This window comes from Vidua macroura, chromosome 5, assembly GCF_024509145.1.
Source record: "Vidua macroura isolate BioBank_ID:100142 chromosome 5, ASM2450914v1, whole genome shotgun sequence".
Classification (NCBI taxonomy): Eukaryota; Metazoa; Chordata; class Aves; order Passeriformes; family Viduidae; genus Vidua; species Vidua macroura.
This window is the reverse complement of record NC_071575.1, coordinates 60,481,406-60,500,081: the sequence shown is the minus strand read 5'-3', so window position 1 is coordinate 60,500,081 and position 18,676 is coordinate 60,481,406. Positions and strand designations below refer to the sequence as shown.

The following is an 18,676-nucleotide window of genomic DNA, read 5'->3' as shown; positions in this document are numbered from 1 at the left end:
CCTAAAAGACAAAATTTAGGCAGCTGCTCTTCTCCTTGGTTTCTGTTAACTATTTCAATTTACTTAAAGGGGAACAGGATTAAGTAATCATACCACCGAAACAGAAGACAAGACAAACCAATTTAACTAACAGCTGCACTTATAAGGCCACTGACATTTGTAGCACACAATCTGTGGGAAGTGCGGAATAAGGGCTTGCCTATTTGAGAAAAAAAAAGAAATCAGAAGACCCTGCACTGTCAACTCCTAGAAGTAGAGTAGGCTTGGCTACAGCCCTCAGGTGTCAGTCCTAATAATATTTTGAAATTACAATTCCCTCCCATCAATTAGGTCTACACTACCAACTGCAGCATCCCAGCAGTGTCTTGAAAGCGTTCTAAGACACAGAGAATTCAGCATGTTAATTTTGTGTTGTACAGTTCATTTTATTAGAGCATGATTTTTTCCTTCCTGTTCATAGTAGTTTCCCTAGTTTGAAATATCCCTGCCTGCCAGTTTTAAGAGACAAATAACATCAAGTATAAATGCTTGACTGGTATTCTTCATTTTTTGACCCAAACTGCATAATATATATTCACTGAAGTAGTCCTTCAATTGGAATTCCCTCTCCAGCATAGGAGTACGTGAACACCTCTATTTAGTGTCTGTACTTCAGGCCTAGACTAAAGCAGGCAAAGTTAGACACAGGGAGAAAAAACCTTTAAATACTAGTTGTTGCCTACAGAACCGAGTTGCATTTTTGTATTTTCCAATGTCAGTGAAAATGTAAAGGTGGCATAAAGTAGTGTCACACAATTATAGAAAGTGGGCTACTGCAAATCAGTAGTAGATTAAGCAAACCTGCTATGTTCAAGATTCACCAGGAGAAATATCATTTAAAGTATTTAAAGCGATCAACTCTTCCTGCACTCTCTAGAACATAGCAAAGTAGGTGCTCTGATACCAGGCATCAGGACTCCTACTGAAGTTTGGCTAGGCTCTCAAGCACCACAGATCTAGAATCATAAGAGTATGCCAAGTTGGGAGGGATCCATCAGGATCATGGAGTCCAACTCCTAGGCACATGCAGGATACCCTAAGAACCAGACCATGTGCCTGAGAGCATTGTCCCAACACTTCCCAAACTCAGGCTGGTTCTGTGACCCCTTCCCTGGGGGGAGCCCATTCTAGTGCTAAACCACTCTCTGGGTGAAAAACTTTTTCCTGATATCCAACCTATACTTCTCCTGCCTCAGCTTCATGCCATTTCCTCAAGCCCTGTCACTGGTCACAGGAGTGAAGATACCGGTACAATCTTTTATTGTTTGTACCTAGAGTCAAGGAGTTGATAGCCCACTACCACTATTTCCTAGTGATCTGTCATCTCCCCTCTGCAACAGCAATCAGTGCAGTTCAATTTTACTCTCTCTAAAGAGGAGACACTCAAGTTCAAAAATTACTGTTAGCTGAGCCCAGACACTATGGCTCCTGCATGAAGTACAGCCTTTCTTATGACTATGCAGAGATAGGGAAGCAGAAGTGTTTCTCAGAAAGTTTAAAAATAGGATCTGACAACTGCCCAGCATGCCTTTATAAGCTTATGAGCTTGTTCCAGCATATGTATGCTGGGGTAATGGAGCACAGCTTTGAAGATGAATTTGAAGTAGCACCATTCTGATATTTTAGTTTTATAAAGAGTTGTCTTCTAAATCAGGATATTTGTGACAATGACATTCAGTACTATTTAATAAATCTCTAATTAGAAGACCCATAGTTGTTCTGGATGGAATTTGAGATAGCTTACCCTGGCTCAACAGAAAAGACCATACTGCACTAATCTATCATCAGCCTGACAAACTGGGCCACAAACAGAGTGGCCCAAAATGAAGCGGCACAACCATCACTTAGCACATACCAGGGAATAAAGCTGGTAAAGCACTTCTTAGGCTAGAGATTAAATTACTATCTCAGTATCATGACCAGCCACAGTCTCTTTGAGGGATTGTTCTGTTTGCATTAATAAAGTGGCACAGTTCTGTACCTCCAATTTTTTTTTACCTTACTTCAGGAAAATTCAGGGAACCATATGACAGTCCTGTGTCATGACTAACCTGCTAAGACAGGAACAACATATACGACAGCCAACTGGACAGAAAGATACTAACGTCTGTCAATAAAATATTAAAAATAAATACTAAAAGAAATTATTCACAATTTACCGAAGCCTGCTGGAAACAAATCCATTACTATAACCAGTGGTACTCAAAAAGGTAACCAGTCTTAATGCACCTTTCTGCTGTCAGACACCATAGAATGGTTTGGGTTGGAAGGCACTTTCAAGATCATCAAGTTCCTAGCCCCTACCATGGGCATGGACAACTCTACTTGACCTGGCTGTTCAGGGCCACCTCCAATCTGCCTCTGAGCACTTTTAGAAATGGGACATCCACAACTTCTCTGGACAACCTATTCTAATGCCTCACTATCCTCTAAGCATCCCATCCTAACATCCAATCTAGATCTCTCCTCTTTCTGTTTAAACCCATCTCCTATCACTACCTGTCCATGTAAAAAGTCATTCTGTTTTTCATAAGCCACCTTTAAACACAGGAAGACTGTAACGAGGTCTCCCCAAGAGCCTTCTCTTTTCCGTGTTGAAAAGCCCCAGGTCCCTCAGCCTTGAGTATTTCTGTTTTGCATCTTAACAGACCACACTGAGTAGGACTGCAGCAGTCTTCACAAGCTAAACCTTTGAAGAGACATGATATACTGCTGCATTTCTACTTTTGAGTAACATCTACTGCATGACTGTGCCACATTAACAAGCTCACAGATGGAGCAGTCACAGTAAGAGGTTTTGGTACAGTTTCTTTTCTCCAACACTTAATAAGCACACAAAAAAAAAAAAAAAAAAAAAAAAAAAAAAAAAAAAAAAAAAAAAGCAGCTAAGATTTGCTTGGTTTCTGAGCTTACAAGGAACACAACTCTTGCCTTCTGTGACAGGACTACCTTCAGCTGTACTTATGGGATGCTAGAGTCTCCAGTTCAGTAATTTCCCAACTCTGCCAGTCCAAGTCTCCAAACTGGCAGTATTGTTCCCCATTTTCTTCCTAAAGATCCTCAAAAAGCACCATATTGCATAAACTGCTCATGAGCCATTCAATCACTGGTTATTTTCATCAAAGAACTGCTATTGACAGCGTTTCAGGGCTACTGCTGCATTATAATCGGAGCATGACCTCACTTATCAAAGTAGCTACTTGGACCTTAATACTGCTCTCCAAAGCACCTAGTAGTTCATCAGAAAGACTCTACTTCAAGTTAACAAGGTCATGCTGCAAGGAGAAAACAAACCAATGCCCCACTTCACTACAAAGAGGTCACAGAAGTGAACCTGGTACAAATTCCCACTAATTCCAGGATTAGGAGGCCACATAACAGCTTTAAGGTTGCTTCTTCAAGTGAGGAACTCAACTGTTAAGAATTGTAGAACCAGCCAATAACCTATTTTCCTGCTAAAGCAAAATGTTAACTTTTTCAGAAAGATTAATTGTAACACAAAGCCTAAAGCAGTGCGCAAAGAAAGCTCTTGTCCTGCTGCTGTTTGAGCACTGAACACAGTCTGTCCAAATCCAGGTGGATAAACTGATCAGTTGTCAGTCACTAGAACTCCTTTTCCTCATGCAAATAATGCAAATTAATTTGGTTAGTGACTATTAGCCAAATTCATTACTACTGTGACCCACAGGCACCACATTTTATGATTAGTAAGAATTCATCCTGTAGGAATAATTCTTCACTGAATATCCCAGCTATTATCCACTTCTGGATGAAGGAAGTATCAGCCACTTCTGGATGAAGGAAGCTTATTTCAAGTTTTACCCTGTTCCAACAAAATAAACTTAAATCTAAAACCCTATGAACATTTAACTAGCCTGTAGCTGAGAATAACACTTCACTTAATTTTACAGACTACCAATTCAGTGAAGCTGAAGTGCTCTTACTACCCACAACTGAAGGTCAATCCAGCAATGACTTACAAACTCAAAGTTTAGAAATATTTTTTCTGAGTGCCAGTGATTCTAGTTACACTAGCCAAAAGCCTTTAAGAGGTACCCCTCAAAACTCCTTAATAACTGCAGCTTTCCTGAGAGAAAGCATACCTAACTTCACTAACAATTAAAACCTGCGTATCTCCATTTTCCCAGCAGGTGCTTCGTTCTGCTCCTGTTCAAACAGGAATGTTTGTCAAGCCACACAGTGAAGAGTCACATTAGAAAACCATCCATTACTATTAGGTTTATGTTTCACCCATTCTTTACTTCTATTTCCCCCATGATCACTTGCAGAAGCAAGAATGAACAGCTGAAAAAGTGCAGGATCATCTTTCAGCATGAGCACTTTTAACTGTCTCAACTATGACATTAATGCATACTCGGATCTATTACACTGTTAGCATCTCTCTCCTTTCTCCCCTAAATACCCTTGAACTCCTGTCAGTCCCTTTGTATGGCCAAAGGTAAACAACTGTTTAAATAACAGATCTTAGCAAGGGCTCAGACCACACATGCATGCACAGACAGGCTACCACGGCAAGTCAGAACCACAAGTCTAACTGCTGGAGAACATCCAGCCCATTGAAGTAGCCTCGCTAAGGAACAAATTGTAGTTATGTAGAAATTGGTCATTTCCCTGCTAAGCTATCATAAATGTAAACTACATGCCATTTTTTACCCAGTCTCTCTCTCCTACAGCTCTCTTCTTCCCTTTGAGATTAAAACAGCTTGCATCAGACCGGCTGTAGGGCAAATGCCCCGTCTCAAAGAAATACACACATTTTGTTTTCACTCATCTCCTGCAGCACAAATAACTCAGAATACATACGACATTGTTTTGAGACTGCACTGCAACACTACCAGAGCTACTGCTTCCTTAAAGACAACTGCTTTCCTGAGAACTGCTAATAAAAAAAACCTTGAAACAAACTAGAAATTACTACCAGCTCATTAAAACTTGCCTTCATTCCTACAGCTTCATAAAAGCACAGCCACACCTCAGTTCAAGTACTGCTGCAATAAACTCTGAGTTACACAGAGAACTTTTAAAATAATTAACTTCTTGGTTTTCAAGCAAAATCTGTTATCAAAGTGAGTTACCTAAAAGGCTGCTTTAAGAATTAAAATTCTAGCTGATTTTCTATATAAACTACATAACATAAGCATTCAAACAATTATTTTACAGTGAAGCAGGAAATTACTGTTTCATAATTACAGAACATATGACTAAATGCAAGTACTAATAAAATGTTTTCTCCCCTCATCTTTAGTTGAAATTAATGTTCTCCCTTTAACACATCTGCAATGAAGTATTCACAATGTCAAGTCCCACATAAATCAGTGCTGTGTTAAAAGAATCACTGTACACTGAAAGCCGCTCTGGAAGCTTCCATTACAAAGGAGTATTTACCTTGTGTCATATGATGCCTACACAAGAAGAATCAGTAATCCAGTCATTTTAATGTTTGATCAACAAACCAACTGCCTCCTCCTAACACCATTTCCAGTAAGCTTTCTTTTTAACAAAAAAAATAGGCACAGCCTCACAATCTCCAGGACTCAAGAACCTTGCTCTTTATAGTCCACACAGAAGTCAGTCGGCACAATGCTCAGCTGGCAGCCACCTTCTGACACTCAGATTAGGGTAGATTGCTCTTTTAGAAAATAGAGCTTACATCCCAAAACCTAAGCTCAAATGAGACTACAGACTTTTGAAAGCTTCACACTCTGTCACTCCTAATTACTGCCTTCTCCCTTTCTTTCCTGGTATCCTCTATAAGCCTACAAAGGAAAAATGTAGTGCTGTTAGATGCTTCCAATCCTGTTTTTCTACCCCTCCTCCCACAACACAGGGATGCCCTGCAGGCTATATATGCGACCAATATGAACTACTTATAGTAGCTCCCAAGTCTCCAGTCAGTTCTTATGTAACTGAACTCCACCTCACCGTATTACTTATGTAACACATATTAAAGAGCAGCTATTATACAGAAATCTTCTCTATTAGTCATACACTCAGTTTCTTTCATTCCAGTTCTCAAACAACACATTTGTTAAATAGTCAAGCTTTATGCCCTATCAGGTTGCTACTGTGGAGGTAAAAAGAAAATAAAATCCCTACCTATCCAGGGACAGACTAAGAATAGTGAAACATTTCCAAATAGAACAAACCAACACCCTTAAATCATCAATAATTTTAACTGTAAATTTGTTCATTGGGTTAGATGCCATGGCTAAATTTTACACTTGGGCATAGATGAACAAGACATAGGAACTAGCACTGAATTGCTTTGAAAATATGAGAAGCTCAACCCAACAGTAACAGGAGTTGCATTCCTTAAAGGAAAGGGTTAGGATTGGAAAACATACATTTTTCACTTCCTGTCCAGCGAATATTGAAATTTTAAAAAAAAGACATGGAAAATACATTTGCCAATCTTCCAGGCCTGTGTAACAAGTTCATTTGCCTACGGACCTCAAAGTAAAACATGGGGAGTCCTCACAGTATTTGCAGACCATATTTTTCATTTGCACTGAGTATATACATCGATTCCCGTATTAAAGATGCAGGCCATCTGCGGCCTGACTTTGGAATACACCTACCACTCCACAGAAAGCTGCTCAACTCCTGCAACAGGATTCAACAGCACACAAAGAACAGCGATCCACTTTTCCTGTACAAACTTAATAAAGTCATAAACACCTGAGAGACTTTCCCTTGGCCCCTCCACCCGTACCCCCGTCAGAGCAACACTAGAACAGCCAAGACCTCGTTAAAAGAATAACTCCGCATGGCCTGTACGTTTTCCTCAGCGCTTTTAATGAGGTCATTTAGACATCACTTAAAACAACTGTTCCAGTAAGAACCACTCCATAAACCCCTGCAACTTAACTTAGAGCAGAGTGCCTTCGCACCGAGCGGGCGGCACTACCGCGAGCGCACACGACTCCCACGCTCAGGCTGAGCCAGCAGGCACCCACGGGGAGCTTTCCCTGGTGGTGGGTAAAGCCTTGCGCAGCAGAGAGGGGGCGGAATGGAAAGCTTCCCCCAAGAGGAGCTACACCCTGGAGGTGGGTGGAGAATAAAGAGAGAAGCGAGAACCTTCCTCGGCAGCAGCTACACCCTCGTGCATGAGGCTGATGGGGGAAGGGAACCAGCGCGGGACCGACGACGTTGTGCAGGAGGAGGGGGAGGGAAGCCCGGGCTCTCCCGGGCAGCCGCCGCTGCCGCCTAAGCCAGCTTGGTCCGCAGCCAAACCCCACAGGAATGCAACGCGGTCACATGACCTCCGGCGGACGTGCAACTCCCTTCCCTCTCCAGGGACACCCTGCGCCATCTTGTACTGACGCAGTTACAAAGGCAGGCATGAGTTGCTCCCCTCTCGCTCGTTTCCCGCTCCTCTCAGCACAGCCCCGGCACTATTCGAGAAAGAGAAGCCCAGACCCGGTCCTGCTTTTCTTTTCGCCAGCTCTTCGGGGACGCCCTGCCCGCGGAGTCTTCCCGAGCGCTAAGATCATGGCGCCCGTTTTCTCCCTTTGCCTCCCCCGGCAGCTCCCGACCCTGCCCAGCTGCGGCTGCCCCTGCTGCAGGATGATGTCAGCGCCAGCCAATCAGGGCGCGCCGGGCCACCCGGGCAGGCCCGGCCATTGGCTGCCGCGCCGCTCCCGCCCCCCTCCTGACTCGGGCTCCGCCGCGGTTCGCTGCGGAGCCGCAGCCAAGGCACAAGTGCGGGGAGGGGAATAGGAGGGGAAGGGAAAAAAAAAAAAAAACCCTATACAAAAAACCGACAACCAAACCCACCAAGACGCCAGCCGCCATTTCGCGCAACAACAGGCAGAACCCGAGCGAGCAGCCCCAGCCAAGCGCCCTAAGGAGAGAGAGAGAGAGAAAGAAACAAAGAGACACACGCACAGAAGAGTTAGACAGGAAAAAAAAAATACCCATAGACTCCGCCATGATCACAAGAGGTTTAATCGCCCCCCCTCCTCCCTCAGACTTAATGCCCCATTACAGCCGCCTCCTCTGCGTCCAACCAGCTAGCAGATCCCTTCACCTCGACTCCCTCCTGCCGCAGCAGCAGCTGTTTAGAGCCCCAAACTCTCTGTGCCCAAGGTGTGGGGGGACGCTAGTCTATAGCGCTGCTGCTAACTGCTTCTCCAGTCACCCGAAAGTGGCGGCTCCATCGAGGCAGGGTAAGAGCTGCCAGCCCAGCTTTTATCTGGTGCCCCGAGTTTGCGCACTGAAGAAGGCTCGCTCAGCCCCTGGTGGGCGTCGAACGAAACCCCAGCCGCCGCCTCCCCTCCCTCCATCAGCCGTATCGCTGGAGGGGCTGAAGCCGGGCAGGGGAGGCAGGGCGGAGTAGGGGTGCAGCGGGAGCTGGGAGGACATACGGTGGTTAGGAAGAGGGGCTGCTTACGAATGGCCGGAGCTGTGTCCGCCCTTAAAGGCTGAGCGAGCTCCTGGCATTGGCAGCGCCCGCTGGTCTGGACAGAAGCGCGCCATTCCTACTCCCCGAGCGCTGTTCCCTAACGGGCAAACGAGGCTCTTTCGCTGCTTGTCTCATTCCCTGCAGAACAGAAGTGCCTTCAGCGAGTGCTCTCGCACTCGCTCTAAGGAAAGAAGCTTTCTCCCACTTGCCTTTGAGTCTTAAGTGCTTCGGGGAAGATTCTCAGCCTCGAGTGTCTTACTGAAAGTTTCAGTCAAAACCTCCTGAGCACATCTGCAAAAATTCCCGCTCCTTTCTCGCTCCCCTCTTCCCCTCCCCTCAGGTAGTTCTTCTGCGTGTGTGAGATCCGGCGGGTCTGCCCGGCTTTTCGCGCAGTTTAGGCCGAAAATGTGCTGTTAGAGATTCATAAAGAACACGTATGCTGACAGCATCGACGGTCGTGAGGAAGCAGCTGGAGGTCGGGGGTGTGAGAGCGACCGAGGAGGGAGTTTTGGCGTTTATTCCTCCGAGGATGCAGCTCTGACTCAGACACCCTCGCTCCCGCCCGCGCTCGGCCCCACAACAGGCCGGGACGGAGCCCCCGCCCCTCCCGCGCAGGCTGCGCCGCCGGGGCTGCGGATCGCCCCCGGCGCCAGCCCCCGCTGCCGCCGCCCCTCCTCCGCTGCCCTACTTCCCTCCTCACGGCCCCCCTGCCCAGCCCCTGCCGCAGTCTGGTGCCGCGGCCGCGCCCAGACCCCGGAGCCGTTCTGCGTGTTGCAAAATGGACTCTGAGGGCTCGGCGGGCGCGGGCTGCACTCCCGGCCCGTAAGCAAAATGGCGGCTGTTTGGCTTCGCCTTGGTAACCCTGCCCCTGTCAGGCGGGGCGGGTGAGCCCCGTGCAGGGGGAGGGAGGGGAGAGCGGACGCCATTTTCCCAGAGAGAGGCAGTGACATAGAAGGGAGCGTAGGAGGCTGGAGGGAGGGAGGCACGGGAGCAGCGGCGGCAGCAGCGGGGTTTGTACACAGGTCCCAGGGCAAAGGCGCCTTTGAGCTGGTCCCTGTAGGGTTCTGCGCACTAAGCTAGGTTTGGGGGGAGGGGGGGTCTCCTCTTTCCTTTCTTTTACGAGAGCCTACTGAGGGCTGAGTCCTAGTACCTAGGGTAGGGATATCCGCAGTGGGGCTGTTGCATTGTTTTGGTCGGGATAGAGAAGGGGCTCAGCTGAGGGGTCCTGCTGCCTGGCCTGTGACCATTACAGGTGAGTCTTTGGTTATTACCAGCATATTCTGCTTTGGGTGCTTTGGGGGAGGGGGGGTGGAAAAAGGGAGTGAAATGCGACGGGAATGTCTCATTACCTTCGGTGCGAGTATAACTCCTTCCCACCCTGAAATGTGTTTAATTTCTGTTTAATTTGCCTTGCATTTGCTTTTCCTTTTGTGGGGTTTGGTTAAAAAATGGCAGGCTGTCGCTATATCTTATGAATATGGCGGGTTACTGTAACTGGAGGAGCTGAGGAGAATTTTTTGGCAGTTACGCCAGATTTATGCATTATGCTTGGAAAATGAGCCAAAAGGAGCTATTATGTGACAACATAGGCTTCCTTGGGCTGGTGGTTTTCAGAACGGGTTTGTGCGTTATTGGGACTGCGTATTGAGTTTTACGAAGCTTGGGGAAGCCTATTCTTTTCCTCCATCCTGTATATTTTTGCTTTGTGGTGCTAAAATGGCTCGTTATAGGCCTAATCTCTTTGCCTTCCACACCCCCGCCTCCCTGCCTGCCTCCCTGTTAATATCTCCGCTTCGTGGTGTAACCTGGACAAACGGAGAGCTGTCCCCAGGAGTTTCTGTGCCAATTTAAAAGGGGATCATTCTCCCCACCCCCTTTCTTGAGGCTGTAAGTAGTTAGACTGGTGCACCCCTTTCTTGCTTTGGTTTCTGCAGCCAGCGTTCGTGTTCCCTGGGTGGCACATTTCATTCTCTTTCCTGAAGCAGTAAGTGTTGGTGGGTTTGACCGTATTGCTGCAGACACAGGGGGAGAGAAACAATCGGTTCACTGTGTACTACTAAATAGGGAAGAGAAACATAATATACCCTGATTATAAAGGTCCTGTATTCCCCCATACTCCGCTATTAGGGAATGTGCGGTGTCTGAAAGCCCTGAGGTCCCTAAAATGCTGCATACTACGTGTCGACAAAAGCAGAAGTTCAGTGCTGCATCTAGATTTACGAATGTTTTAGTCTGTTTATTTACAGTAGCTTAAAGGAATAATAACGAAGCATTTTTGTTACTCAGGGTTCAGATCAGAGAACAGCAGGAGATATCCATGGCAGTACTTGCAATGCATGATTAATTAGTTATCCTCACTATACTTTTGAAGTTACTTTTTAAAAAATGTGGAGCAAATTTATTAATTTCCCTCTTTTGTCCTTTAGAGATTCTAAAAATGGCGGCCTCAGGCTGATGTTGTGGTAATCTAATCAGCTCGGGTCCTCCACACCCCATGCAGTGCGTTTGTCTGCAGCATATTAGTGTCTTACTATGTTAAAATGAAAAGGTTATTCCCTTCAAATAACGTACAAAACAGCTCTTGACTTTACTGCGATTTAAAAATGCTGTGTTCCAGCTGATTAATTTTATTGGTTATGTGTGTGAAAGGCAAGTGAACGAGACCACTCTTGTCGGGGAGAAGGGGGTGGAAAGAGGCAACAGACTCAAGCACTCCTTCGAGGGGTGTGTATATGGTGCTGTAAGGTAATATGTATGTCGGTTTAGTAAATTGGAAAGGTTCCTGCGTTTGTGATCGATACTGTACCGCTGTCTGTCCTACTAATTATATAAAATCAGTAATATTTATCAACGCGAGTCGTGGATTACGATCACTAAAACAGTCTGCTAAATTCTTTGTGGAAACACATTTGTGAACCTCATGTTCATCTTCCAGGAAATACCTTCACTGGACATCGGTGTAGTAATTCCATGTATTCATAGTTAGAGAATACAGAATGAACTTAAGGAAATAATGCACGCGAGATTATAACCTGTTACTTTATTTAAAGACAGGGAATTTCTTCTGCTGCCATGTAATCTTGGCATTACATTTTTTTTCTTCAATTTCTTTTGTATATTGCTATATAAATTGTATATGTGACAATGCACATACAAGTACTGAGGGAAGGTGCGATTCGTAACGTCTAATTTTTTTCCTAAATGAAATATGAACCATTTAGTATCACCACTATAAATATGTTTGAGTGGGGGGAAGGGAGGTCACAAGGATCCATTATTTGGTAGTTGGTGTAGTACTCTGATACCTACTATAGCAGCTGCAAATTGTATGTTTTAAGCAACAATAACAAAAAATAAATTTTCACCTTTTTTTTAATGCCTGCCTTGAATTTTGTCCTTTAAATTAATGAGATGTGAATTCCTATTCCGGTATAGCTTTAGAACCTTCTGGATTTAAGAAATCAAAAGTGAGGTATTGAAGTGGCAAAGCTGTGTTCAATCTCTGACGAATTTTAATTTGAATACCATTTAGAAGTACTGATGTAGGATTCAAGGTATACCTGAAGTTGAACAGTAAGACTTTTAGGGTGCTGTTAATGCATGTCTTTAGTGTGTTTTGAGGCCAAAGGCTGAGCGATTTTGTTAATTCTCCAGTAATGCATGCTCCCATCATCTTTATTTATATAAATACAATTTTTTTTCCTAAACCATGTCTTATTCTCTCTATTTAAAAGTACATGGAAAAGACTTTAAAGGGTATACGGGTCTTTATGGGAACCTTTGCCTTTTTCTTTCCTTGCCTTCAGTTGAAAGCTCCTGTTCTTGATGCTGTACAGTCTGCAGCTCTTCATGGCTTCTCAAACAGACATCTGATTCACAATTAGAGGAAAATAACCTTGAAGACTTTACAAAAAGTGTTTGGGGAAGGATAATGAAATAACCCAAAAAATACTAATTTTCAAATTTTTAGAGTTTATTTTATGCACTAAGAACCTCTTGGGAATTTAGAGATCTTCCAGAGTTTTCCTGTATGAGTTTTAATGAGTCAGTTTGCCTTCGTGACTCAGTTTCTCCATTTGTATAAACAGATCTGTGATTTGTTTTAAGGAGATGAGACTACAAAACAAATTCTACCTTTATTTTTTAACTCCATTGATGTTTTTATTTATATATTCATAAAGGATTAAATACCCCCCCTCCCCCAAAACTAATACAGGCTTCTTGAAAGAGGGAAGGTCTGAAATCTAAATTCCTTCTTTTTAAAGACATGTTTCTGTTCCACAAACATTGTATCACAAATGCACTAATATGGATTGGAGTAATGAATCCGTTTATGTATCTTAACGTTTTTTATATCTAAAGGAGAAATTTACTTAATTGTCTCTTAGCCTTTTGGGTAAGTGTTTTTGCCGTCTGGGAAATTCCAGAGGGGAAATAATACTGACTCTTCAGACTAAATCTAGGGAAAGTTTCTCTTAGGACTAAGTAACCTCTTCAGGTTACTTTGAGGTAATGCAACTCCTGATTTCTCTTAGGCAGTTTCAACATACACAGCTATTAAAGTTCTGTTGGAAAGCAGCAGAAATACAGAAATCAGTGTCACAGTGAAGGCTGAAGTGTTTCTCCAGTTCTGATCTCGGTTTGACTAAGGACAGTCTTAATTTTGCATGCATGCTAATACTAATTTTAGTAAGGACTATTTGTGAGACTGAGTTAAGGAGTGGTGTATGTAATTGTAGAATCGTGGTATTGTTCTAACTAGATTAATGTAAATGAAGGTTTAATGAAAGTAGTTTGCTGTTGTCATGTGACATTTTAACAAAATTTAGTGGGAGGGGTATAGATGGGTAAAGATATAAAATAGAACCCAATTCAGACTTCTGCAGAGATCCTAAAGAAGTACATCTATGTTATTTGCCTCATGACTTCCATACAAATGAGCATTTGTGAATCTCTCAAAAGCAGATTTTGTTGGACAGTGTTTTTTCAACAGGTACACTGTTTAAGTGTTTCCACTGTGCAAATAGTTGTGATTTATTGCTGAGAGTGACACTTAAGGCATCTCTAGGGAAAAAAAAATTCCACAGATGAGAAACGTGGATTAGGGAAAAAATCCTCAATTCCATGCTTCCAAATTCTGAATTATTTAAAATACTAATTGTAGTGGTCTTTTGAATGGTGCAAGATGGATATTTCTATCTACTTCAGTGTTCACATTTTCTTAGTAACAGAAGAGTTGTACCCCAAAAATCGAATCTTTTTGAGGATCCAAAATTCTGCTCATGACCTTCACAGTACAGAAAAAACCTGCTGTAGTTGTGTTCAAAGAAAAACTGCTGTTAACCTTTAAGGCATAACAAACAAGTGCTTAAAAGAAACCTTTTCAAGGTTTCATATACTTGCTAGGAGATACTGCTATTATATTTATTTCCTCTTGCAAATCTTAATGTATTAATGAAACAAGCAAGATTTAAGCTGTGTTGGTTCTTAGAAAATTTAATAAGGTTATCTGCAAACCTTTGAAGACAGTTTTATTGCACAGAGCATATTTTTTTAACATGCCTGACCTAAGTAGTTTCGTATCTTATTTTTCAAAATTAAAATATGGGTAAGAACTATAGTAAATCAGTGTCCATTCAAGTTATGTGTTTCAAAAGTGAATGTGAAGAATATATTATAGTAGCACACAGATTGCATCCTATGTGAGTAGAGTATATTTGTTACTTTTGCATATTGTATTACCAGAGTGCTACCTCTTGTTTCATTTGATAGGTCATATGCTGCTTAGATGGAGATCCAGTGCTGTAAAACCTAAATGAGACTTTAAAGGGACCAGCAATTTTGCAAATCAAGCACTTCCAAAATAGTATTGTTCCTAGTTTTAGAGTTTAAAATTAGCACTTGGGTAGTTTAGATACTAAAATTTCATATGGCAGTCTCAGGTTAAGGAAAGCTTTTTTATTTTATTCTCATTTGTAGTTGCATTTTTTTGTATTTTATGCCATCATAATCTAGGTAATCATTCACTTTTATATCTTTATCAGAAAAGTAAATTGCCTTCAAGTTCAAAGAAAAGATGATAAGACTAAGTTTTAATTACGTTATTGTACTTTATATTACAACTTAAGAAGGAAGCCATATAATCTGTTGTTGGCCCCCTTATCATATAATGGTGTGAGTTGGAAGGGACCTTCAAAACTACTTTGTTCCAACGCCCGTGCCATGGGCAGGGGCACCTTCCACTAGACCAGGGTGCTCAAAGCCTCATCAAAGTCTGGCCTTGAACTTCCAGGAATGGGACATGCACTGCACAACCTGTTTCTAGTGCCTCAGCACCCTTACTGTAAAGGATTTCTTCCTACCATCTAATCTAAATCTCTCACCTTTCAGTTTAAACCTGTTTCCCCTTGTCCTATTACTATCTACTCACGTAAAAAGTCACTCTCCCTCTTTTTTTATTAGCCCCTTCTAGGTACTGAAAGGCTTCATTTAGGCATTTGGAGCCTTCTCTTCTCCAGGCTGAATTAACTCCTGTTCTCTCAGCCTTTGTAGGAGAGGTGCTTAGGCCTCAGGATTATCCTTGTGACCTCCTCTGGATCTGCTCTAACAGGTCCACTTCTTTCTTGTGTTGCAGACCCCAGAGCTTGACAAAGAACTGCAGGTGGGATGTCTTGAGAGCGGAGTAGAGGGGCAGAATCACCTCCCTTGACCTACTGCCCACACTGCTTTTGATGCAGCCCAGGGCATGGTTGACTTTCTGAGCTGAGAGTGCACACTGCCAAGTTGTGTCGTGCTCCTCATAAACCAGCACCTGCAAGCCTCTGTCCTCCTCAGGGCTCTTTCTCCACCCATTCTCTGGCCAGCCCGTACTTGTGCTTCCTGGACACGAGTGCAGCACCTTGCACTTGGCTGTATTGAACTTTACGAGGTGCACACAGGCCCACCTCTCAAGCCTGTCAGGGTCCCTCTGGATGATCTCTCTTCCCTCCAGCATGTTGGCCACACCACAGAGCTTCATGTCATTGACAGACTTGATGAGAACGTGTTTAATCCATGTCACCAATAAAGGTTTTAAACAGCCATGGTCCCAGTACCAGTTCGTGAGAATGCCACTCATGACTTGTCTCCACACTGACATCCAGCTTGACAGCTTGCAACTTGTACAAGTGCAACCATGCGGCCTGTTCCTTATTCACCAAATGGTCCATCCATCACATTCATGTGTCTCTCCACTTTAAAGATGTTGTGCAGAACAGTTATTTATCAGTCACAGAAACTGATAAAACTAATAGCCTGTACTTGCCACTCGAGAATTTAAACTTCTATATAGGATAAGGTAGATTAGGATCTTTTACCTTGAGGAGTTCTGAATATTTAAATTTTTTTGCTGTTCATTACTTTTTAACTCTTCTAAATTGATAGGACTGAAGATACTTTGTGACAATTGGTGATTCTCTTAGTTTGCCTTGAGTAGACAGATGGGCCTAACTTCTAATTAGAATGGTTGTAATGGGCCTGAGTTGACAACTGTATCACCAAACAGATGATAGTCAAGTCTAGATGGTTAATTCTGTTTTAAGTATTGGTTTAAAGAAAATTTTCCAATAAGGAGTGGTTTTAGTCAGTTCTGCTTAAAGTGAAGACTTGAGAATTACAGCAACGTACATATAACTTTTGAGGAAGGTACAGAGTGATTATATGTCTCTTTTGGTTTCCAAACCTATCATTCTAGAATTGTGAAAGAAACATGAATACTTAATATATAATTCATAAACAATACTGTAGTTGTTTTACTGGTGATAAGGGTAAGGTTCCTCCCTCAAATGCCTTACCAAGTAATTCCACTGGGTTTTTTTTCCTTTGGTTAGGATAGGAATGTTTGATGCGAATCTTTAATATCTTTAATATTATGAAGGATTTTCATGAATGACTGTGTTGTGGGGTTCTTTTAAATGTTTGTTCTTTGTCTTACTTTCTAGTGATATCTTTTGTGCTGAAAGACAAAAGCCAGCACTGCTTTTTGTTCCCTTCTGTGTGGCAGTAGTAGTGAAAATTAAAGCTGTTTATTGAGCTTCCATCACTGGGCAGAATTTCTTTGTGCTTATTTAAAAATCAGGTATTTTATATCTCTGTTACTAAAATTGAAAAATATACTGAAACCTCCATTGAAAACACAAAGCTATAGAGTTAAAATGCATGGAATGGAAATTTCTTAACCCAAATAATACAGTTTTGCAAAATAATTGCAGTTGAAAATAAATACAGTTTTGTTTTCTTGGAAGTCGGAAGGATCTTTTGATCATACACTTCTGTATTTTTTTGTGTCCTTGAACATGAAATAGTCCCTCCATCTGTTCCTTCATTTTTTCTTGCCAGTATCCTCCCCAAGTTTTTGTAAAGAACATTGAAATACTGCCAAATTGTTATGAACAGATATAGTCCAGGTTGAACTGTAGTTAATGGAGTTCTTCTAACTTTCAGAAAGAATTAAAAGTTTGTGTTTGAAAGAATGTGACTTTCTGACTTGATTGTGTTTAGAATCCTAGGCATCAGTGTAGCAGTTAGGTGAATGTCTATGAATTGCTTCCATGAGTAAAAGTAGAAGCACTGTTGAGCTATTTAGGTAAATCAAATGTCATGGATAAAAAAGAGGAGCTAGTTTTTGAAATCTACATAAGTGAAAACATATCAAAACAAAAATATGCTTAGCTGAAGTCAGACTTGAAATAAATAAAAAGAATTTACTTCTGCTGTAGTAGATAGCTAATAATTACAGTAGACTCCCAAGTCTTATTGAGCAGCATAGAAAAATTTAATTAGCTTATTTGGGATCATGAAGCCCACAAAATATTTATAATGTCGAAGGCAATACCAATATTTATTTTTAGCCATGTATTTTTTCACCCCAAAAGCTATACTTGTTGGGAGGAATATTGGTGACTGAATTGCCATGAGGTATACTGTTATATTTAATAAAAAATAAATAGACTTAGCCCATACAGTTGTAGATATGAATTTGGGTATCCTTACAGAATGTGGACTGTATATGCTTGCAGAAAGCCTTTATTTTTTAGGATGTTTGTCAGGAATAATAGTGTAAGATAACAGATGAAATGTTTTCATCTAGAGTAATTGCTAAGTCACATACAGGCAGTTTGTCTAAGTTTAATCAACAGTTCTTTATCATTTTGTGCTAGATTGAGAAATACTCATTTGCCGTAAAATAGCTGATGCAAAAAATTACATAAAGCCAAGATATTTTTACGGGGAAACTACTTTATTAGTGTTTCTAGCCTTTGAATTTTTAAGGCATTTTACATTTTTCAGTGAAAGACTATAACAGACTAATGCTAGGTAGCTAATATACACTTCTCCAGGCAATATGCAATATTGCTACGAAAAAATAATGTTACACCTCTTCATGTGCTGTACTTGTTTTGTATTTTACCGTTCCTTGGCTCTCCAGCTCAGATAGTTGATGGTTTTTGAATGGCTGGGACTTTCTTTGTGTATTACATTATCAGAAGTATAGCAGGTGTAAGTAAACTTGCTGACACCAAGCAGTTGGCAGTTAATTTTCAATCCTGAGTGTTTAGTTCTGCAAATAGAAAACCTAAAATCTGTAAGCGTGGTGTGTATTAGTATATCTCTGCTTACTGTTTCTTTGATAGATTCCTGTTCAATAAACGAATTCTTTCTGTAACTGCTTTTACCTTTATTTCCCTTCTACCACTCATTCTTTTTCTCTTCCTAGTCCCATATTTTGTCTAACTTCCACTGAGAGAAGAAAAGGAGTGAAGAGAGAGAAGAGGTAAGGTCAAGTCTTCATGTTTAAGGGACTAGAATAAATATTTGAGGAAGAGACCTTGCTTTCACTCACAGGAAAAAGCAAGAGCATCACTGTTGGACCAGATAGTAAAGGAAAATAGCTTATGTCTGGTGGAAAGCAGCTTTGGTGTGTAGCAGAGGCTTGGCTAAACTGGCAGACTGACTCTTGGTTTGTACTCAAAAGCATGGCTTGCTTTGTGTAGACTAGAGTCTGTAACGCATGTTATGACCTGTGTACCAATGAAAACCTTGTTACATGATGGAAACTCAAGTTTTTTATGCATAAATCATGATACCATGAAGGAGGCAGGGGTTTTTATTTCCCTGTTTTAGATACTAAAGTCTGACCAATTCATAAAGTTTGGCTGTCATTCCAAACGTGAC

At 42.0% G+C, this 18,676-nt stretch overlaps 1 protein-coding gene and 1 long non-coding RNA gene across 5 annotated transcripts in view; one reads left to right on the top strand and one right to left on the bottom strand.

Annotated features, from left to right (window-relative positions):
- Positions 1 to 6,834: 6,834 nt before the first annotated feature.
- LOC128807425 (uncharacterized) lies at positions 6,835 to 9,116 on the bottom strand. The gene is made up of 2 exons (XR_008437154.1): positions 7,837 to 9,116; positions 6,835 to 7,619 (listed from the first exon to the last, which is right to left on the bottom strand). It is a non-coding gene; the product is annotated as an uncharacterized LOC128807425 (long non-coding RNA).
- Positions 9,117 to 9,155: 39 nt separating this feature from the next.
- The window catches only part of KMT2E (lysine methyltransferase 2E (inactive)), a 56,971-nt gene continuing 47,450 nt past the window's right edge, over positions 9,156 to 18,676 (top strand). For 2 of the 4 annotated variants that reach the window (XM_053977830.1, XM_053977831.1), the window contains exons 1-2: positions 9,156 to 9,716; positions 18,219 to 18,275. The gene's annotated coding sequence lies outside the window, so the exon portion shown is untranslated. The remainder of the gene's footprint in view (positions 9,717 to 18,218; positions 18,276 to 18,676) is intronic. The other 2 variants (XM_053977832.1, XM_053977828.1) reach the window with 1 other exon arrangement.